Consider the following 23,976-nt stretch of genomic DNA (forward strand, 5'->3'; position numbering starts at 1 on the left):
GAAAGGGACCACTGGAGATCATCTATTCCAACCCCCTTCTAAAGCAGATTTTTGTTGTCGCTCTTTATCCAGTTTAAGCTTCCATGTGTGTTTGATGTTCAGAAGGTTTTGTTTGTTTCTGCTGGTACGGTGTCCTTTGCATTGGAGACACTTAAGAACTAAAAAAAAAAATAGAGATCTTGCTAGACCAACAGATAGAGGGGCAGTAGTCAGATTCCCTCTAAGGGCCTCACACCCAACTGGCATTAAAAAAAAAATATTTTAAAAAAAAAATCAAATCATGCCGTTTTCTTGATGGAAAGGGCAGCTCTGATGATACTGGAGAGGCACTTCTCTTTGATGTGAGCAGGACAGAGTTAAATTTTACTCCTATTCCTAAGAGGGTTAGAACTCCCCATTCTTCTGTTTCATGTAAAAATAAAAGACTGATTGTGAAACTGTGCATGCATGTTGCTGTGGTATGCATTATATTGGCAGTCAGGAACTACCAGCCTTCAGCAGGTGTTCCAGTTTTCTTTCGTGTTGAAGGAAGTATTAGCCAATAAAAATGCAATAAGCCCCAGGTTTTACTGCTGTTGCTTAATAACCTTAAATATGAGTCAGAGACTGATTTCAGAAGCATTTTCATTAAGACTATTAATACAGTAATATAATCCACTCGCCTATTAGTTCAAGGATTACATAGGTTAGTAATGTTGCATCTAAAATTGTGCTTTGAGCTTGGCTACTTAAATTTGGCTTCCCCAAACTGTAATAATTTGTCACACATAAAATTCAGGCATATCCTATATAAATTGCTCAAAAGTTGATGTTGTATGAATAAAGAAATTATTTAGATGTTTTGGGCATTTTATGAAATTGGTAATAATAGTGTTTGAAAAATGCATCATTTTTTGCTTCCATTGCAAACAAATGTATTCTTTCATTTCTCCCCCCATCCAGGAAGTGTCTAGTAATGTCAATATTAATATTAATTTTTATTATTATATTATTGATGTTATTATTATTGTTGTTGTTGGTTTTGTTGTTGTTATTATTGTTAGCGTGTTGTTGTTGTTTGTTGTTATTATTATTTAAAACGCCATAATTGCAAACCCTTACTCTTGATTTCCCTGGTATCATCATTTCTTTAAGGCAACTGTAGAGCATTCCACAGTCTTGTCTTCTGTTTTGTATCTGCATTTTCAAGACCTGTCCTTATGCTTTTTAATGTATTTGCCTTCAATGCCTAAGGAATCAACAAATAGCTGCCACTGTCAGTAACCAAATGATAACTTGTTTCAGATTACTACCCTAAGATGAACAGAATCACAGAATTGTTGAGGTTGGAAGTGACCTCTGGCAACTGCCAAGTCCATCTTCCTCCCTTTAAGTAGATTCAGCTACAGCAGGTTGAGCAGGACTCTGTCCCATCAGGTTTTCAATAGCTCTTGTGTTTCAGTCTGTGCCCATCGCTCCTTGGCCTGTCAGCGGATACTGTTGAGAAGAGTCTGTTCCATCTCTTTTACTCCCCCTGCATCAGGTATTTATTGCTATTGTATACTTTGCTGTTATATATACACACACACACACATATATATACACTTTATTTTTTAAGCTGGGATTATTTGTGATTATTAGTTTGTATTTCAAAATTATCTTCTATTTAATACAGTCAAATCAGCAAACTTACTACCACTTGAACACAGCATATAGCTGCTGAACAACCAACTTGAAAGAACACATGTAGGCCAGACAAATTAGAAGAATCCAAGTAAATTATGAAACACACCGAATATTATTTCTTTTTAGTTACTGGATAAACACATTAACTGGAAATAATTTTTCTTGTTACTTTTCTTCATTGCTTTTTTGATTCACTTGATACAAAGTGAAAATCATTGATGAAACAGGAGATTATTTTTCCTGTTTATAAGAACTATAAAATACTATGGATCCAATAGCTACAGTGAAATTCTGGAAGCAGGAATTCAGGAAGTAAGAAACCTCTTTTGAGGAACACAATAAGTGTTGTGAACAAAAAGATTCCAAAGTTCTAACATTACTGAAAAAATCCTTAAAGTGAAAAGGGTGTTCTGAGGCTGAATTCTGAGCAAGTTCCAAATTTGTGAGAACTACACAGACAGATGTGGAAAACAAAATTAAATTATGGCCACAGCATATTTTCAGATGTCAAAAAATATAAAAAGCAAAATACCATCTCTTCTTCTAAGAGTAAAGAAGCTATAAAAGACTATCAGACACTTCATACTTTTCCTCTAAGGACATTTACCGATGCAGTTTAATAATAAACTGCAGTAGGGGCTCCTGATGTGAATGTTAAATAGCAGGTTACCACGTAAATACTTTGATAAATACTTTATTTGCTTCATAACATGATAGCGAATAGTATTTAAGCATAGCTAGTAACATAAGAATATACGAGTAACAGGCATGATTTATATGAAGTGAATTATACTGTATGTAAAGTCCTTCTTAGACAAATTTTTTTATATACACAACCTCCATATACCTACCTGAACAATGACCAGCTGTTGGAGTGCATGAGGAGGATAAATATTGAAGTGAGGTGTGTGTGTAATGCTAATTAGCGTAGGGGGGTTTTGTAGTGTTATAAAATATATTGTTGCAGAAAACTACCATTTAATTGCACCTTTGGTCTGGTAATAGGGAATGTGGCTTTTAGTGAAGCTGTATTACAGCCATAATTTTTCCCTAGTAAGAGACAATATCTAGGTTATTTTGTTTTGTTTTTTCACAAAATATAAATTCCATCTTGTTTGTTTTTCAGACTGTGAATGGAACAAATTACTTTCAGAATCACTGTCAAATCATCTTATAAAGGTCTTGGCTATCACCACCACAGTATTTTAGCAATACTTTAATGAGCAACACAACGGCAGACCAGTCATTGGAACAATACAAAGCATTTATCACTTTAATATGCCTAGCTTCAGGCACCTGGATATAAGAAATTGTTTTGTTTTGAATTAGAAGTCTTTTTGTTGTTGTTTATTCTGACATATCTTTGTTAGCTTGAGAAGTAACAAGTCTTAATTACAATGGACAGGCTAAATTTCCTTTTCTGGCAATATTGCTATCCCCTCTGTATCTCATGAACTCCTACAGATGAGTATGTATATTTCTGCTTCATTTCTTTTTATGGCTAGTTCTCTCCAAGCACCCCAGCTTTACAAGACTACCTACTTTAGGATTGTGGTATGTTTGACTTCATGAACAATACCAGGCTTTGATGCAATTCTTTCAGTCTTTGGAAATCTAAATTAGACTCTTCAGTGGGCCTTTTTTTCCTTGTCTTTGTGAATGCCTGCCACTCTAAGGGGTCACCTGCAAAAGAAAAGTAACCACATTTTTTCTGAATCAGTTAATGTTTGGTTTTTTTTTTACATTTTAACTGCCTTACTTAGCATAGAACCACCACTCCATTGTAATACTATTTTTGGAGTTACAAATAGTTTGCTAAACAGCAAAAATTAATTTTATGCTTCTTTATTTTTCTAAGATTCTTTTGTTTGACCTTTTTCTTCCAAGTAATTATTCCAGTCTGATTGTAGATTATCGAAATTGCTATTATGATCCTCAATATTTCCCACATTGTAATTGTAAAACTCTTCCATTGGTCAATCCAATTCCTTGGTTTAGATCGATTTCCAATACATTGACTGTTGTGTTGAAAGAGTTATAGCATTACATGTTACACGGAGTAAATCAAATAGCTGTGATTAAGAATGTACATTCCATCTTTTGCCTTGGTTTTCTTCAGGTGAGAGGATTCTGCATAAAGATTCTAGCAGTGTTATGGGGTCTGCTCTCAAACATTGTTCTGAGAAAGAAAACTCCAAACCAAAACCATTTAAATGAAGATGTGAAAACAGAGATGAAGTGTGCAGTCATTCCAGGTACAATTTCTCTGGTGCCCAGGGAGTCACCATTGACTAATTCAGCCCTCTTTTTCTACATGGAAATAATACTGTTTAACCTCATAAGCTTCTTAATTTATTTGCTGCTTAAAATACTGGTTTCTTCATATCCTTCATATAACTAAAAAAAATCATACTATGAGAAAAGGAAAAAATGAGTGCTATCTTTACCTCACATATTGTAAATAGTTAAAATTAAGGGCTTGAAAAAGCAAAACCTTCAAATCAAAACAACCTAGAACTTTGTATAATTAACCAATAGGGAGACATTGATGCATTGTGAAAGCAGACTACAGAGTAGGCTTGTGAAGCGTGTAGCTATGAGTTCATACGTGATGCTGAAATGTATGTCCTCTCCTCACTCAAGTGTCCCCACCTGCCTAGCATGATGACATGAAGGACACCCTCATTTGAAGTCTCATGACAGACAGGGCAGTAATACAGGACTTTAAGCAAGAGACAGTCATCATCTACTGAGCGCTGCCTCCTCCTCTTTAGTAACTGGCATGCCGGGTACAATTTGGGCAGAGTGACAAATTGCAGTCAGGGGCCATAAATGTGGACAAGAATCTGGAAGGATTGTACAGCAATGTGCTGACTATTCATGTGTTCATTGATGATAATTTATTGGAGGAATCTCTGAATTTGATGAGTACGGGGAAAAAAAAAAAAAACAAAAACCAAAACCATTACTAGCTATGCTATAAAATATGGTTTCATATTTCCTGAACAGTTAATACTGTTGGTAGTATGATACAGAGGTATATACTTATATGTAAAACATCTCTTCATTAAGCATCTTTATCTTTGGAATTTTCTACAGTCATAATGATGCTTTTGAAGATGAAATGGCTGTTACTTCATTACTGTTTTCAAGCTTCTGCTATAAAAACTACAGGGCATGAAGAGGGCAGAGAGAAACAATGTATTAACTTTCACTTCGGTTTGTTATTTTTCACACTGCCGTAATATTTTAGTACCTTGCACAGTATAATTATGTGCATTGAAGGTGTGATGTTAATGCTGATTTGAGTCACCTTCGGAACTCAGTGTAACTGTATAAATTGTCTTACGAAAAAAGTATCATTCTTTCAAGTAGCAGCTTCTATGACTTATTAAGAATTTAGATTGACTTATTTGCTAAAAGAAATATTCCAACAATATTCTACTGAAAGCATTTTTGGTTTAATGTTTAGTTGGTTTTAGATTAGTCTTCTCAGTTTTTATTATGCAGTTGAGTTTTGCATTGAGGATTTGTAACCAGTTTGTAGGAGCTGCAAAGAAAGGGAAAATTAATGCAGATGTATACTCTACAGATTTGGAGTTTGTGTATCTAGAGAAGTCTGGAAAAAAAAAAAAATGATTCTAAAGGAAGTGGTGAATGGGTATATTTAGGCTCAAATCAGCACCAATTATTACAGTTGACAACTGAAATAACTAAATCAATGTAAAGCAAATATTTGGATACTTGGGACAGACTACTGGTGACATTGTTCTACGTCATCTGCAGAATGAGATAACTGGTTGTCTGGGTTTGCCTCTATTTCCTGAGTTGCCCTTTAAAATATGGCTGAATACTAGTATTTATACAGGGAAAGCTTTATATGAAAAACACATTTCTGGTGACGAAAAGTAGCTTTCTGTACAGCCGAGCTAATGCTCCAGTAAATGGAGCAGGGTGGGAGGGGTGTTTTGGTTGCGTTTTTGGTGTTTGGGGTTTTTAAGCATGGCTTCAACCTTGTCTATATGAATCAGGGAGGAATTACAGTCTTCAAGAACTTGTTGGTGCTGAATATGCCCACAAGTTTTTCTGTGTTGAGCAGAAAGCAAGTTTCCTTTCCAAAATATGTGCACAGATGCGTGCACGCACTTCCCTCTCTCAGCAGAAAATGTGGAGGGCACTGAGACGAGAAGTTGCTGCTCTTTTACTTTTCTCTGGAAGGCCCTTGGTTATTAAAAGTGCTGTTATTATCAGGTACTGATCTTTTGAACTCACATAGAGATGTGCTTCTCTACTTACATTGTTCTCTTGGGCTTCTTCTATTCACTTAAGACTGAGGGAATCAGATATGAAGCTTTCTAAAACTCTAAAATTTGAAGTGAACAAATATGCACTTTTTAATGTTATTTAAATACTTAATACTCAATTTAATAATTAAATTGTTCCTAATATCATCTCTGAATAGGTCTAAATCACTAATTTTAAATTGACCTTGTTTGGTATATCAACTTGGCAGTCATTTTATACGTTTTGTTTGAACTGCAGATAAAATTAATTCTAGAAAGTCTGAACATGACCTCTGCTTACTCAGAAGTGACTTCTCCCCACTTTATAGTTCCATCAGAAATGGCCACTAAATGGTGCCACAAAGACCCTGATTGAATTTCCTAAGTCTATGTCTCTTTGAGGTATACATTCCAGTCCTTTAATAATTTTATCTTTTGAGTCCTGATTGATTTATTAGCATTTACATTCACATTTAGCCACTAGACCTTACTATCATAGTGATTGCAGCAACACCAATTACAGTGGTAAAACAACCATTTCTACAAAAACTTCACAGATCCAACACAATTAAACTGTACCTTCTAGATAATGCTTCATACTAGCCTGGAGCTGTTTTCAAAGGCAGTGCTTTTCAGAATTGATTCCCAGTCTTCTGAACATTTTTGGTGATATAACTTCTCATGTGTGTGTACTGAAATGAAAACTGTGTATTTGTATCCGACAGGCTGAGTAGCTCAGAGTATCCTGTTACTGTCATAAGTCTCCACTGTTTGGCAATTATAATTGTTTATCAATGTGGTGGGTTGACCTTGGCTCCCAGTCCATCCTCTCTTTAAACTCAAAAAAGGAGAGACTAATCTCTTTGCTAGAATGCAAATTATCTCCCAAGTTTGAAAGAGGAAGTACTTTAAATACTTTACTGCTAAAACCTATAATACACTGTCGATACTTCTTCAGCATATTGCAATACTAGAATCATCAAGGTATGTAGGTTGATACAGCATTTATTTTCATGATTTATTCTATACCAACCATAAATACTCATAGTTAAATAATATCATTCACCATACATAGTTTAATAATGTATATTCATGGTTACACATGAGAATAATTTGTGGATATTTGTAATCTGTTGGCTTCTAGCTGTGGAATTTGGAAACAGTAATGTTTAATTTATGCAAGAAACAAACAAAAAAAATAATGAAAAATTGTATATTGATAGTACAGAGTCTTACAGTCTTCTTCACGTCATCCACTCAAAGTAAAAATTATTATTATTTCTTATGTTTTGCACAATATTGATCAATCATGATTTTTTTTCACATTACAGAGCTTGTGGATCTTTCTGTAACAATCAGAAAGTGTGCTGTTGAATGTAATCTCAAATATAAGTACTGAAATATCCTCCCCTGTCCTTTTTTCTTCCTCACCTACTATAATAAATGTAGAATTCCAAACAGGTTTTGTATGCCTTTCTCCTTTTCATACTTCATCATTAATAGTATTTGAGGGAGGAGACAGATTTGATCTATATACGTCTATTGTGTTAGAGGATGAAGCTAAGGGCTCTTCATTTATTGTGACACTTTTTAAATTGTCTCAAATAGGCTTGTGGTCAGGAGCTGTCAAAGTAACACAATCAGAATGTGAGTATGTCTAGATAAGCATAACTAAGATAAAATAATGTTGAGCTCTATGGTCGATAAGAAGCATAATGCACCTGAGAGTCTTAATTGTTTCTAGTTCATAGTTGGTCTTTAAGATTTATTACTACTGTGATGTTTCAGTAGCAAGCACTACTGAATATTCAGAATCAAACAAGAATATTGAAGGAATTCAGTAAAGGAAATAATTACCAAAATTAATGAAGTGCTTAGAGTAAAATATAACTTCATTTGGACATTTAATTCAGGAGGAAAAAGTAAATCTTCTTATTGTAATGTTTTCCTAAGTAAAGTAATTACACTGTGGTATCACAAATAAGTTACATTCATCATTTTGTATTTCCTGCATGTTTTGTCCCTGTTGAAATCAGTAATTATTTTCAGTGAAACAGATGCTGCAATTCAGTTAATTTTCTGAGAAGAAAGTAAACAGGTTATGTTGTCTACTCAGTAACATTAGACAATTTTAATTAACCCGTTTTGTAATTCATTGAAAATTAGCAAAATTAATACAGAGGACAATAAGTGTCATTCAGAGGTAGTCAGTTTACATGCAAAATATGAGTCAAGTATTGTAGTAGAAAAATAATTAAAATAACATAGCTCTAATAAAATAGAACATCTTATATATATCCAAAAGTGTTCATTGAAACTGTAATATGCTTTATTTAAATAAATTAATTTTTATTAATTTGCAAGGTCAAATACATGACACAGAAGCATAGATCGTATTAGTGTTAGTCTGTGAATTTTGCTTATGGGTTTCCATTTAGATTATGATTGTGGATTGCTTTAGGACTTTTATTCCTGTTATAAAAGTTCTTGGCAGATAGTCAGGAATTGTGAGTGGGCTATAAAGATGACAAGAAAACGCTACTATCTGCCAGAATTTTTCGTAACAGTTTACATATTAAGGATATATAAATGCTAAGTATTTTTGCTATTGATATGTGTGCTGTCTTCCAGCTTCTACAAATCATGAGAAACATTTCTCACACAGTGTGGTTTCAATTTCATCAGTCTGAAACAAGTTTGCTGGTATCATGTGATAAACAGTCACATGTAGCACCATCCCTTCTGAGCTGTAGTTCTGATCCTGCCTCCCAAACGTACTTCATCCCACTGTTTCTGGACCTGTTTGACTAACAGCACATGTTAAATCTCAAAGGCACGTTTCTCTTGGTTGGGATTTGCATCGTACCCTGGACTATGTGTGGCTCCACAAAGGCTCCATTGTTTGGGGAACAATGACTCTTCTTCCTTTTAGTAATTAGTCAGCAGACTATTTTGAGGTTTTGTCTTTTTTCTTTTTTTTTTTTCTTCACCTGTGGAAATTAGTTTGTGCTTATTCCTGAAGTACATTTTTCTTCACAGTGTTTGTCTTTGGCTTTATTTGGATAAGAATAGTGCTTCACCAGTTACCATTTTCCCTTTCAGTGAATCATTTTCATATTACCTAATAAAGCTGCTTTTGAATTCAAACTCTGATTCCATAGACAGCAGCCCTGCTGGAATAGTTAGTCCCTTCATGTATGAGCCTCTCAAAGAGGAATACCAAAGCAATATTATTTTGTTGGACTTAAGCTTATATTTCAGCCTATTATAGTCACATAACAGACCTTGTTTGTTACAATAGTAAAGAATCTAGTATTTCTATACAGTCTATGAAGTAGATTTGAGCCATAATGCTCCATTGTTTAAAAAACAATTTCAGATAAAATATATATTAAGAATAGCATAATTTAAATTTACTCAGCATAAAGCAATATGATCCTAAGTGCATGCAGTTACATAGCACTCCTGTCAAAAAGATGAAGGAATAGCAGGTCTTGGAAGATATTAAAGAAAAAAAAATGACTATGTAGAAAATGCTGCTGTGGAGAGGATGGAAGTTAGTCTGTGTCTGGGGATGCACAATATCTGTGTAAATAACTTGCTGTTCTGTACTGGTTCATCATAATTTAGCACTATTGAGTAAAACCTGCGTTAGCCTGCAAGAAAAGCATGATAGATTTTTAACCTTTTTTCCTGTACTTAGAGTTAGCAAACACTTTTCAGTAATTAAAATGGTGACAGGTTAATTTTATTTATTTGCCACTGACTAAACGTACCTGGTCTTTTGATTGCTCTTACTCAGTGGTGCACTTTGGTTTGTGTCTGGACTTTGCACAGCATTGAATAGCTTCTCTAAAGCAAGATGAGCTTTAATAGCGTAAACAGCCATAAATATTAGTGAGTGTATAGATAATTCCCCTCTCAGTTGTTCTCAAATAATTTTTATTAATACTTTCAAAGAACTTAAGTGTCTTACATTTATTTTGAAATTGTAGCTGGCTTCTCTTTATTTTATGTATATGTTACTTATTTAGTTGTTGAGTTTACTCATTTATTTAAAGGTAGCATTTAAATAAGCAAAAAAAAATATGTTTACATTAAGCCCATCTATACTCATGTAATAATGCACGTAGGCTTGAAATGATGTCTAAGTCACCTTATGGATGCTGGCCAGTATGTTGGAAAAATAAATAAATATATGGAATAAATAAAAATCAGGCCCAAAGTAGCTGTAAATAATAATGAAAAGGTAATAACAAAATGGACTTCAGTGCAATCATCAGCAGACACATACTAAAAGTTTAATTTAAAGAAGTTGCTAGGTCACTCACACACCATCAGAGAACATAAAACGCTCTCCAATGATATTACTGTTTTTTTTTTTTTAACCAAAGTTCTACAGTAAAAGAGCAAAAGTAATGGGTATTATGTGCTATAGAAAGGAAGCACCAAGGGCTGAAGGCATCGTGAATGTACCTGATGCACCACAATTTTGCACTGTCAGAAGATTTGTTAAATACAAAGGATGGTAAAAATCACACGTCTTTACAAATTGCATCTCAAAGAAAAATTCCTTTCTGACCTCCAGATGTCAGATCTGGTGTTTAACTTCAGGAGGAAAGAAATGTGGCAAGCAAACACTTTGCTTCTTTATTAGAGTACTTCTATGAGCTAAATTCACTCAATAGAGAGCAAAATTCATTCCAGAATAAAAAAAAATAAAAAATAAAACCAACACTAACCAACAATACCAACCATGCATCCTTGTGTAATACGAATGCAGGATACTGTGTTCAACATTCAGTTCAGCAACCGAGTAATATAGCCAACTATTTACCCCTTAAATTTTTGGTAAGTGGATAGTACAATTTGAATCTCAGTTAATGAAGTTAAATATTAAGTATCTTTAAAGAAATCATACAGTGTTCATCCTCTTTGTTTTCGCCCTAATGATCAGATACAAGATAATCTGAAATTCACATGTGTGTATTTTGGCATATAGGAGAAGATAAGTAAGTGTGTAAACAGGTCTCAGGTGGGATTTTTGCTTTTAGCAGGGGATGGGGAATGTTTGGGGTTTTTTTTACCATGATGGTAAGAATCTCTGCTTAAAGGAGGTTTTAATGAGAATTGTAAAAGTGCTTGGCAAGAAATTCTGGCTTTACTGAAAACTATGCCAGAATTTCATTCCATTTTTTTATATGAGAGCATCATTGCAGTCAGTGTGTGATTTGATTTTTCCTTCTGTAGATCTTGCTTAAATCTAATATCATTCCTTTCTAGTCGCTTATGAGTTGTGTACTTGAGAGGAAATAATTTAAATTGTTACTGGTTAAAACATTCTTGGAGCCGTTACAGAGTACAGAGTGATTACTGACCAAGAATGTGTGGGCTTTATTTGTTTTTATGAGTGGCAATTTGTATCTTTAAATGTGATAAGCAGTGAGTATGAGTAATATGCAACTGTATTCTTGAATGTAGTAAGACAGTCATCACATACAACATAGCTGAGAGAGTATTATTTGACTCTTCCTATTTGTGGTAATATTTTAGTTGGAGTATCATGTAGACAGTAAGGATTACCATTGCTAATAGCTGGTCACAGGCTTTTATGTTAAGTCTGCAAGGTTTGCAAACTAGGACTTGCAGGTTTGCTTTGCCTGGAATTTGCTTTAGGTTTGCCTGAAACTTAGTTTAACTATGTTAGCAATTATATAATTATCCAAGAGCTGCTACCAAATCTGTTCAGGTTTAGTTTAGCATTATGTGATCATGTGATGCAACATCTACTCTTAATAATATAGTTATGTTTCTGTAGCTAATAAACAGTAGGAACAAGTAGTTACTCCATACAAAATGCCCTTTCTAAGACTCGTGAATAAAAAGGCAAGATAAAGAGGTACAGGCATAAGACGATAACAGGAGCACCCAGATAAAGACACAGGGTGATACCTGAGTCCCCAAGGCTGTGGAGAGCTCACCAGCACACCATTACTGATCCCTTAAGTAATGCAGCCTTGGAAAAAATAGTTTTGGGAATCAGAGAGGGAACATAGAACAAAGAACAAGTGTTTTAAGGTATTATTTTATGTTGTAATCAATATCAAGAACATGTGTATATAAAACATGCTTGATTGCATACATTTGGATGTAATACAGAATTGTGGATCAGTGAAGAAATCAAGGTGTAAGCATGTTAGAAGTCATACAAAAATAATCCCAAGAGAGTCATAGAGTGAGGAGAGAGCAACCACTCACCTGTTCACATAATCCCAAGAAGACCAGGGAAGGATGAGGTTAATATCAAGGACTAAGAGATAGAATACAAGCGTCTGTATACTAAGTTTGATTGTGTTATAATTCTGGAGAATTTTTTATGTTACAGATGTCTTTTCTTCATAATAATAATAAAATCTGGGGTAGTCATCGTTAATTGATTGGACTGGTTTTTAGTTCATTTACTATTAAATTCTTGCCTTGCACAGAAAGAGAATTTCTTCGGGCCGCATAAACTGCAGAAGTTGGAGTACAACAGATTGCTGGAGAATGCAGGCAAATTAGGCTGTAAAATTTATATGAAACAGAGCATCACACTTCAAACAGTTTAAAGCAAATTGGAGAGCATACAGATGAACACAGTGAGAATGATTTTTACAAACTAACAGCTGCTAAGAAAAAGTTGGGGGGATGGCACTTTTTAGTCTGAAGCCAAAAAACGCTGGAAGTTGAATATCATAAGGATGGTTTGATTTGTAGGTGTGGAATTAATATTTCCATTGCTGGTGTGACTGGCTGCCTGAATGTGTGCTCACAGTCACAGCATGTTGGTGCATAGCAACAGACTGAGAACTGCTGGAGCAGAAGAAATAATGATCAGCATTGTCCATGTCTACTGGTAACAAACCAAGAAACAAGGAACTCAAATTTCAACGGAAAAAAAAATATTTTGACATTAGGAAAAACTTTCTAAGTGTGATAATAATGAACATTCATTCACATTATCTAGAAGCTGGCTGGAATCCTCTTTAGTGGAGATCAAAGTCTATCAAGACAGCTCACTTGTCCTCCCTTGCCTTACCCAGTAAACATGTTGACATCTGAAATTCACTTACAGTCTTACAGTTTTATGTTTAATGAATGCATCTCTTTTGTCTCTTTTTCACTGAATTTTGTAATTGGTAACAAGTGGTGTTGGGGTTATATGGGCATTTTCTATTTAAATAGCATTTTAAATATGAGATATATATTTTTTTCCCCTCAAGATATTACTTTTACAGACACTATCTTTGCCTTTTAGGCAGTGAAATGTAAAACTCTTTTCAAGTCAGATCTGCAACCAAAGATTTTATTTTTCTTCATATTTTTTGATGACAGACTTCTGGTTCCAGAGCCTCATATGTTGTACCTTGCTTGCTTTTTGCATATCTATAAAACTTCAAAACCTGAATTCTATCCTTACCTTATAAATTTGTCTTGCAATAAGGCAACCTGAAACCACAGGTAATACTGCCTTGCAACATATGCTTTTCAAAGCAGTCCAGTGTTCTAAGTTGAACTCTACTTAGCTGAGAAAAAAGACACGAAAAGTTACTTCCATCTTTTTTTACTATCTGTAACGTGATTCTAAGTCACCCTGGTTTAAATAGTTCATTAATTCAGAGTTTTCAAAATGTCCTGCCATCTGTTCCTGAAGCTGGCAGTCTGTTCAATGATTTTCTGTTGCTACTTAAACTTTTCAAAGCATCCATGCAATTTATTACACAACTGTGTAAAACATCACATAATTTAGTACCTATCAGGTAGCAAACTGCGGAACCATGTGAGATACTGTGATATTTATACATGTCAGAGCATTTCAGCTTCATTTTTCCCACTAATACATCTCCCCAGAACTTTTGATGGCTTTTTAGTCCGTTTTTACCCTTTCCTATACCCGCCAGAGATTTTTTTTTTCCTGCTGACAAAATTTGATAAAACTTAATTTACTGTAGTAGTTGTTTTGTTTGTTTGTTTGTTTGTTTGTTTGTTTGTTTTTTAATTATTATTTCTATTGACCTGAAAGGTACAATGCAGCATGAACCATCTGGTCTGCTCTGCTCCATTTAAATACAGAAGTTTTTAAAATGTGAGAGAAAGGAAACACAACAGTGGAACATAAAAAAAAATACCAGTAGCATCCAGTAGGTCTCATTCAATGACACAATAAAATTACAGTGGTGGAATTCACATGGACAGAATGACATTATTCTGATACTTTGAAAGTGTTTATTTTGGCATAAAAATGCCTAGTGACTCATTGCAATGATTCATACTATCAGAGAAGTTTGTGTAGTTATCAGAGAGATTATAGAGAAATGCATTTGCCATAAGTAGAATGGATTGGTTCAAGTGTGTGAAAAAGCAGTGGTGAAATAAACTGTAAAAAATATGTCAGTATTTTTGTCTTTTAATACTAATTGTGTATCAGTGAAATCCCATTTATGGGTAGCTTCCATTCTTGCTGTATATGATGGTTATGAATAATGAAAGCATATAAGAATACATTTGTGAAATGAAATTTCTCGCTTATTCTTTCAGAAAAATTCACAAGATTTTTTTCATAACTACAATGGCAGACATACATAAAGGTTGCATCAGAAACTTGCATCAACATCTACAAGTAGCTTTTTAGTCTTGCTCATGTTACTTTTTCAAAAAAAGCTACACAGAAATATCAAAATTCATGTCACATTGTTTGCTTTTTTATTAAGATTGTTTTCTAGGACAGGGAGCACTGTGCAGTATGAAAAAAGTACTTCCCTCTTAGTCCTTAAAAAGTTCCTCTTAATTATTTATCTAAACAGTTGTTCCCCCTCATAAATATCAATGTTATTCCTGATACTGACACCACTTGAGAAATGCTGTGGTACAACTAAGGTACTTTGATAATGTGAAATCTTCTGTGTGTATTTCTGAAATAGCCAAAAACCTTCCTGTGGGATGTGGGTGGGGGAAATTGTATCCAAAATAAAAGCTGATCATCCCTAGCACTTAGGGTCCAATTGTTATAAATGCTAAGGATCTATTTCTTCAAATAGGAGCACCAAGTTTAATTGAAAAATGATGGTAGGAAATTAGAAATGTACATATATGAATACATATATATATATATAATATGAAAGGATGTTAAAATTATTTATTACTTTTATGCTTCTTCCCAAATAAATTGCAATGAGATTGTTTCTTCAGAAATGCCAGTCAGAAGTAAGGCATTGAATGATCTCCGCTATGTATTAGCAATATATCTCACTCACACAAACAAAACAAAACCCACAAAAATAATCACCACCCCCAAAACGCAACCACAACATTATTTTAAAAGTTTATCTATTTTAAAAAGTGAAGAAAAGATTTAATCATAATTCAGTTTTTGTTGTGTGTTATTAGCCAACATTACCAATGTGATGTGGAGAGGTTATAGATGACAATCAGGTGGATAGAGTGGAAAAATCCCAATTCTACTAAATCTAATTAAAATATCAGTGAGTGCATGTTCCAGAAATATACAGATTGACTGTAATTTTGTTAGGGCAACTGTTTTTTGGGGGGTTTAAGATGCAAAAATTCTCTGTGTAAAGAATTGCAATGAGAAAAATGAAGAAAATAAAAATAAAGTATGCTTCTGATACATCCCTGCTTTCAGGGATTCTTTCCTTCATTACATTTTAGTTTTGTATTCTGTGATTTCTGCTTTTAGTCCTTTGCTAGATCTGAGTTATGCCCATTATTTCTGGCAGATGTGTATCTTTCAATATGAGTCTGAAATGTCAGGCATGTTAAAAAAAAAAAAAAAAAAAAAAAAGCAAGCTAAGTGTTCAGTGTGGTCTACATTTATATAATGCATTCATTAATACTGAAAGTTGCAGATGTATAATGACAACAAAAACGAAGACTTTGTCTTTAAAACAAAGATTAATGACATTTCTCTTTCATCAGTGGACACATACTCATCCATATCAACTGACCTTATTTTTGACTGTAGAGATCGGTATGTAATCATAAGAATAAAAGACTGAAAACAATGCTGTTCACACAGTGAACAAGAGGCAATACAACTGAAGATGGTCATCTCCACACATTTCATTTCAATGTGCAATTGCAACATACAGAGGATAGTTGGCTGCAATGAATCAGTGACTGTGTAAAAGCTGTAAAATTGTTATAAATGCCTAAGCCCTAAAATCAAATGCAGACCCAACTTCACAAGTTTTTCAAACAGCTTAGAAAAGCTGTGGTTATATAAAAGCAGTAGTAAAATCTACATATAGGAGAAAGTGATTTGGGCCACTTATTTGTTAAACGTACATTGGGAGTACTAAGGAAGATTTTTATGAACACAGGAAATATTTGAAATAACAAGACCCTTTGCAATCACTGCAGTGTTCACAACTCCAGGCATTATTTGGTGATAGATATTGTGGTTTAACCCCAGCTGATAATTCAGTACCACGTAGCCACTCGCTCACTCCCTCCTACCTCAGATGGGTGGGGAGGAGAATTGGAAAGAATTAAAAATTCAAGGGTTGAGATAAGAACAGTTTAATAACTAAAATAAAATAAAACTAGAACAATATTAATGATAACAATACCAGTTACAATGAAAAGGAGGGAGAAAGGGAGAGGAATGAAATCCAAAGAGAAAGGAGGAAAGAAAACAAGTGATGCACAATACAACTGCTCACCACCCACTGACCGATGCCCAGCCAGTCCCCAAGCAATGATTTGCAGCCCTGGCCAAAACTGTCCCCCCCACCCCTTTATATACTGAGCATGGCATCCCATGGTATGGAATACCTCTTTGGCTAGTTCCAGTCAGATGTCCTGGCTGTGTCCTCTCCCAGTTTCCTGTGTCCCTCCAGCCCTCCCACCTGCAAGGCCTGAGAAACCAGAAGGTCCCCAACAACACTGTTCCCACACCAAAACACCGCCCTGCACTAGCCACTGAGAAAAAAGTTGACTCCACCCCAGCTGAAACCAGGACAACGTTCAGTTCCCTTTTAAAAGTGAGGCAGATGATGTGCATGATTTCTAGGAAGCTGCTTGAGATCCAAATATTTTCTTAATGTACCAAGTCCATGACAGAGAAATGTCTTTAGTTAAAACTCTCCGTCAAGAAGGTGATATTTTGCAGATACTACAGGCAGTCAGTTAAGACAGATGAATTTTGTGTCCTGTTATAGTCTCCATTGCTTCAGCTATGGAATTTCTGTGCACTGCTGCTGTTTGGGTTGATTTTTGCTGGTTTGTTTTTTTGGGTTTTTTTTCCCCCCACTGTTTCATTTATATGAACAAGCTTGTAATTATCTACTAGAAAGGTAATTTATTATGATAAAGAAATAATTGCATACTTCCAAGCTGAACGCTCAGTGGTGGTAAATATCACATTTCATTTTATTCAAGTCAAGTATTTGTCTTCACTTATTCAAAATTCATGCCTTTTGTGTTATTTTACAATGATTTATGACTCATAATAACATTTGCACTTGAATTGTATACATTATTTTACAGTGGACTCTTCACAGACAGACAGAGATTAGCTGTACTTCTCTATTATTGATAAAAGTAATCTCAGTTTTTCCAAATCTTGGTTGGGGTTGGTGTTGGCAGAGGTGAGGGTAAATTAGATCTTGATCTCATTTTAAACATCTCCCAAAACTGGCAAGTGCAGATTCAATGCCTGTTTTTCTGGGTGGTTATTCATTAGGGATTTTTTGTTTGTTTTAAACTGTGAGTGCATTTTTGTATTGACATATTTATAATGCTGTTCTGGGATCTCCTGTATCAGTCCTGCAAATGCTACATTCTCCGACTGCTGGCTCTGGTGTTGTTCAATGATTTCTTCACTTCTTGACTTCCAAGTACTTGTGAGACTATGGGATGTAAACAAGCAAAAAGGTCTCACCATCTAAACCCATTGTGTTACTTTCAGTGTACATTGTAAAAGATAGCCATTAGAAAACCTGAAATGCTGTTTTAAGTGGTTTACAAGTTGTCTTTTGCTAAGTTGATGATTTTAGTGCTTTATGCTCTGGATATTTTGCTAGGCCGTTTTACAACTGAGTATTGACATTTGACTGAAATGTTTAAAATAAAAAACAAGTGGGTAAGCCACTTCTCTGCAATGAAGTGAAATTTTGTTTTGCCTTTTTTTCTAATTTAAGGAACTATCCTTATTTTCTGGGATTCTCTGGTAATGGTGTGACCAGTGTTAAAAGAAGTGTTAACAACATACCTGTTCCTTGTTAAAATATTTTTTTTATTATTTTTGAGCAATAATATTTTTTTTCACTCAATATTATGTCAAAGCTTATTTATTCCTTTGCCCAGAATTGAGAAATATCAGCAACATTCATGCGTATTTTAGGAAGTAGTTACTTCTGGACACAGGTTAGTTTATTTTGGTTTACTTTGAAAATATTTATTTAGCTCTAATTCTAATGGAAAGTATTTTAATGCTGGCTTTTACAAAAAAAACCTGAGAATGCTTTTTGCTGTTCAGCAAGATCTGTAAATAATAACAAGGATGAAAAGCAAAAGTGACTGAAGACAACACTGCTTTGATCCATCAGCTTACATTTGTTTACTTTCATCTTCCAAATTAAGTGGTGGTGTTTTTGAACTCAGTGGTTTGACCCTCAACTGGGAAACTTCTAAGGGAATCCAAATGGATACATATTGCTACAAATTATCTATTACCTCTGCAGATTTTTTACTCTTTTCTGTGCCCCTTGTGGCTGTGCCAAGCTTTAATGCAATACTCAGGATGGTCCTTAGCCAAGTCCAAATATGCTTCAAAGTGACACTTTTGAAGTTTAACTTACAGACTGAAATCAGTGCATGTTATTAAGCATTTTTGGTTAAGCTGGACTAGAATGTGATAATTTCCTTTACATAACCACCACATTCATGAGAAGATTTTTAAGGCCTTGTAAGGAGTTTGTATCCAACTATAAAAGAACGGAAGGTAACTAGCTCTTCTAGAAATTAGCAGATACTCAATATGAAAACATTTTCATTTCTATTTAATAGTGTTTAGTGTCTTTCTGTGACAAAATTTTAAGGAATACAGGAACAAAGTATCAGTTACAAACTGTTTAGAAAGGCCTGTTTCATATATTTACAATCTTTAAAACTTCCCTAAATATGAACATAAACAAAAATGTCACATATAACTGCGAGCAATGTAATGAAGTCTTGGAGGACAGCTTGGTATAACTCCTATTTCAGGTTAAACATTGCAAGGATTTACATGAGGTTGACTTCTTTTCTGAGATCTAAAAGGAAATACTAGAGATTCATTTCTCTACTTCAGCAACACACTTGTTACGATGCACCATAGAAAACAATTAGTGAGGAAAAAATGGATAATTCCATAATGGTATAAAATTGATTGAAGTGGTTAGAGGTGAGGCACTATGTGATGCTTAAAGAAGAAATACTTATCTGGAAAGAAGTTAATAGCTTCCTTATTTAAGAATAGTTATTTAATTGTTCCTTATTTAAGAGTTAATTAATATTATATTTAATGACTTTGTCTCCAAAACAAGGAGTGTGAAGAAATGCTGACATGAAAATTTGAGACATTTTGGCTAGAAAAGTGGTTTTGAAAAGTGATGATGTTGAGGCTTGGAAGAATTGAAGCGTAATGAAGTAGGGGAAAAAATGCAAGTCCTGCTTTTTGAAATTAGAAGCAATCACATTCTTTTAAAAGGAGTTTTATCAGCAGATAGAAGTAGAGATAGAAAATGCTTACATGCCTGTCTAAGTAAGGTGTTACTGTCCCTATATTCAGGAGAGATGAACTTGTAAAGATGATGATCAGGTAAACAGAAAGTCTTCCTTTCCAGTTGAGACTTAAATTACCAAGTCTAGAAAAATGATGGAGAAGGGGCAAAATGATTGCTCTCTTTTCATATCTTGAGCATAAGGTAAGACATACAGTAAGCAAAAAGCCTGAATTTAACAAGAATAAACTAAAGTTTATAATTAAGACTAAGGTCCTAAAGCAGCTTAAATGGAAAAATAAAGGGAAGTAGCTCAAGTACTTTGACAATGTGCATTTGTAATCAATAGAACAGACCAGAGAGATCCCTTTTCCTGCCATACTGTTAAGTAAAACCTGCTCTAGCTTAATGGATCTGTGTGATTTTGGGCTTATCCTATTTTATTAATACATTCTGTTTTTAAATTGATTAATATATTTCTTCCAATGTATTTAATGAAAATAATCTCTCAGTTATGTACCACTCTAATAGAAATTAAGATCTGCTACTGACTCTTAATTTCTATTTATCATTATGGATGCAAGGTATCATTATACCGGCTCAAATTTAACGACTTTTTCTACTGTACATCCCTTTAAGAGGCAAGTTATGTGCAATTTGCAGTGGCATAGATCCACTACATTGGATCTACTGCATATAGGGGATTAAACATCCCAATCTATAGGAACAGTAGGTATGACTCTGTATATAGATTTGTGGATACTGGTGCATGTATAGAAATAATTAAAACCAAAGAACTCCAAAAGCTTAGAAGTTATTCAGTGGCTCTGTGGTGACTTTGTAGTCTGAGTATTACAGAGGTAGGTGGAGTTTGGTTTTCAAGAGGTAGCTCTGAAGACTGCCTTTTTCCAAAGGTATCAAAATACATGAAGAAACACCAGAAATTCTCCAGCCTTTTCTGCTAACGTTTGTGTCTTCTTTGAGTTGATCACTGAAACTGTTATTCTGAAAACACATTTCATTCCTGTGTTCATTTTAAGGTACACAGACACATTTAAAAATTATGCCTTGAGGCACAGTAATAAGCATACTGGGAAGGTAAATAGATGTTGAATTTACCTTCTTTTAGTATTACAAAATACTTTGAAAACCTTGGAAGTATTGATATCAAGACAAGATGGAAGGCTTGTTGAAAGTATCAATGCACAGTAGTTGGAGAAGAGCAGCAGGTGCTGAGGCGGGAGCGCTGTGTTTCAGGTGGGTGACCTGAGAGCCCCGGGTGTCCTGCTGAGTCCTGGTCTCTTGTGGCTTTCTCCGAAAACAGGAAGCAACTGTGTCTGATTCTGCTTTCAAAATATCAATATTTTTAGGAAACACAGAACCATTTAATTTTGCTTCTCTTAAAAAAAATAAAATTAAAAATTTATATCCCAATGCAATGTCATACGCTAGGTTATACCTAACACCAAAAATTCCCAACCATACATAGTAATTCATTTGACTTTAAAAGGTCTCCCCTTAACAGCATAAAACTGAAGTGTTTTCATAGATGCCGGTACGATTTGGTTTCCAGCTTTATGTGCATGAAGGAATTTTTCATTACACCAAAGCAGGGGTTCTATTTATTTAATTCGAGTTCTTTGGGTCTTTCAGGGTTTGCTTATGTTGCACGGGGGTTTGGTCAATGAAATCAACTGGTGAGGTTGTAGCACAGACAAAATCTAGTCTTTTTTTTTTAAAAAAAACAAAACAAAACAAAACAAAAAGAACCTTTATGCTAAGAAATTGTTCTATGGTTCTTAGTGTGGCTATTGCCCTCTGATAAATAACCCAGGGGCATAAAAAGCTTAATGTCCGTTTCCTGAAGTTTTCATCTCACTGGCAATTAGGGAACTTTATTTTACATCTACAGAATTTAAATGTAAATAATAATAAGTTCTTATTTAGCGGGAATTATGCTGCTTCATTCTGCTTTTCATTTTGGTCATGTTGGTTTTACACGGCGGGGTGCAGAGGGGAAGGGGGCAGCCCTGTGAGGCGGTGCCGGGGCTGCCCCGTGCCGGCCACAGCCGGTTCCAGGCGGCTCCAGGCGGCTCCACCGGCCCCAGCGCAGGGCACAGCTGAGCCCCGCAGCCACGGGCGGGCGCCTCGGGGAAAGCCGGGCTGAGAAAGGGCAAAACGGTGCCCGGCAGCCAGGGCTGAGGGCAACGGGGTGAGAAACAGCCCGGCCAGCCCCGAGGGGGGAGCGGGAGGGGGCAGGGGGCTCCGGGCGCCCCCGCACAGACGCCCCCGCGGGCCCGGGGCAGACCCCGGCGGGCGGGTGGTTCCCTGCGGCCCCTGGGAAGGGCCCGGCCGGAGCTGGGCACAGCTGAGGAGGAAGCGGGGCAGAGAGGAGCTGCTGTGAGCGTCCCCCATTCCCCACCCCGTGTACCCTTGGAAGGAAGAGGCAGAGGAGTCAGGACTGAAGGTGAGCCTGGGAGGAAGGCCGGTGTGGGAGAAAGAAATGTGTATTTGCTTGTTGTCTTTTTTTTTTTTCCCCCTTCTTCTCGCAATCGTACTCTATTTTGACTGGCAATAAGTTAAAATTACTTTCCTCAAGTCTAGTCTGTTTAGCCCACCCCCCTAATTGGTCAGAGATCTCCCAAAGAACCACGAATTTATTTTTTTTTAATCTTATTTTCTCTCCCTGTCCTCTTGAGGAGGGGCAGTGAGAGGGCAGCTGGGTGAGTGCCTGGCAGCCAGCCAAGGTTAACCTATCAGAGGTCACAAAGAAAAGTATCTGAATTTTCCAGCTTTGACAATACTTTAGGATACAGTTAAACTCTATGATACATATTGCAGAAATGTAAGTATTCAGGAGAAACAGGATTGTTAGGCTATCTTCAACGACCACCACAGACAGAGTTTGGTTTCCTTTGTTTATTAGGTATCTACATATCTGAAGGAAGCACAATGAATTTCTTCCCACTCACTTGTTACTTTTTCCTCTGAAAGCTCAGCCACTTCAATCCTTATCAGTGCTAATGATGACAGAGTAGATTAACTATGGAGCAGCGCAGCTTGCCAGGGCTTAGCAGGTAAGGCCAGTAGCTCCTTCTCCAGAAGTGAACCCTTTGAGAGCCCCTGGAAAGTCGGATGAGGGAAAGAGTGCGCCTCCTACTGGCAGCTGTCGCTTTGTGACACCTGCGGGCTTTCCTAGTTTGAACAAGCTGTGCAGCCTTTCCGTTGGGAAAGAAAGTGCACGGGAATCTACTATTAGAAATGGCTTTTATACATAACAAAGAACTTTTCACATAAGAAACAAGCAACAAAATATGACGTGAAACATGGCTAAACTAATTCCCGAGTAGAAATTAATTCAGACTTTCATGGAGGACAGAAGATAATTCTGAAGGTGATGAATTTATCACTGGTGACAAATGAGAATAGAGATACTATTCTACTTTAAGTAAGCAGGAGGAATATGGTAATAATAATTACTTGTTTTATGGTTTTATTCCTGTTTGTTGAAAAGACTTTAGTCAAAGGTTGAAAGAATTTTTTAAAGATGTCCACATTGATTGAGATCTATTGTAACCTACCATAATTTTAAATGCTATTTAATGAATACTTTAACATCCAAATTCCATTTTTTTAAAAAATCCATTCCTTTGAATGCTAATGTGAATAGTATAAGGATATTTCCTGTTACCAAGAAATCTGGTCTTATTGCCTAATCATCTGTTACAGAACGTTAATTTTCTTATTATGACAGATGTTATACTCTACTGTATTTGAAGAGTCACAATGCGCAAAAAGGATGTGCTGTAAGACTTGCCCTGTACACAGACTATGTACTAATGTCATATACAACAGTATTGGTACCAATATAATGTAATAAAGCTGTCCTTGGAACATTTTTCATATTACAACGAATTTAAACACTTTAAAAAAGGGGCATCTTTTTCCTTTTTTATTCATGTTTCTTCAGATCATAGCAAGCAGCATAAAATAATCTCCTGTGATAATTTCAGCCCTGCAAGAGTTGCATTTCATTTAGCGTTCAGTTCTTGTTAAGGAGCAAGGATATTCTTAAAGAAGCTGTTGCAATGCTAGCTCACATAGAATACAAAATCAATAGCAAGAAAATCTGGATATAAATGAGATGGGGCATAGTGAGGTGAGGATGCCTGGTCTGTTGGCCTTTGGAAAGGATGAAATAATTTGTATTGGACAAGACTGACAGCAGAAATGGAGTTGTAGTAGATGTAGACAGGAAATTATAT

General features: G+C 35.5%; 1 protein-coding gene across 11 annotated transcripts in view; it reads left to right on the forward strand.

The window, feature by feature from the left end:
• Positions 1–23,976, forward strand: part of CDH18 (cadherin 18) — a 689,972-nt gene that overhangs the window by 296,716 nt on the left and 369,280 nt on the right. For 9 of the 11 annotated variants that reach the window (XM_080377755.1, XM_080377756.1, XM_080377758.1 and 6 more), the window contains one exon: positions 1,442–22,178. The exons of the other annotated variants lie outside the window; for them this stretch is intronic. The gene's annotated coding sequence lies outside the window, so the exon portion shown is untranslated. The remainder of the gene's footprint in view (positions 1–1,441; positions 22,179–23,976) is intronic. 11 annotated transcript variants of the gene reach the window in all.

The sequence above is a fragment of the Falco punctatus genome (genome assembly GCF_963210335.1).
Source record: "Falco punctatus genome assembly, chromosome: 3".
In the NCBI taxonomy this organism is placed as follows: domain Eukaryota; kingdom Metazoa; phylum Chordata; class Aves; order Falconiformes; family Falconidae; genus Falco; species Falco punctatus.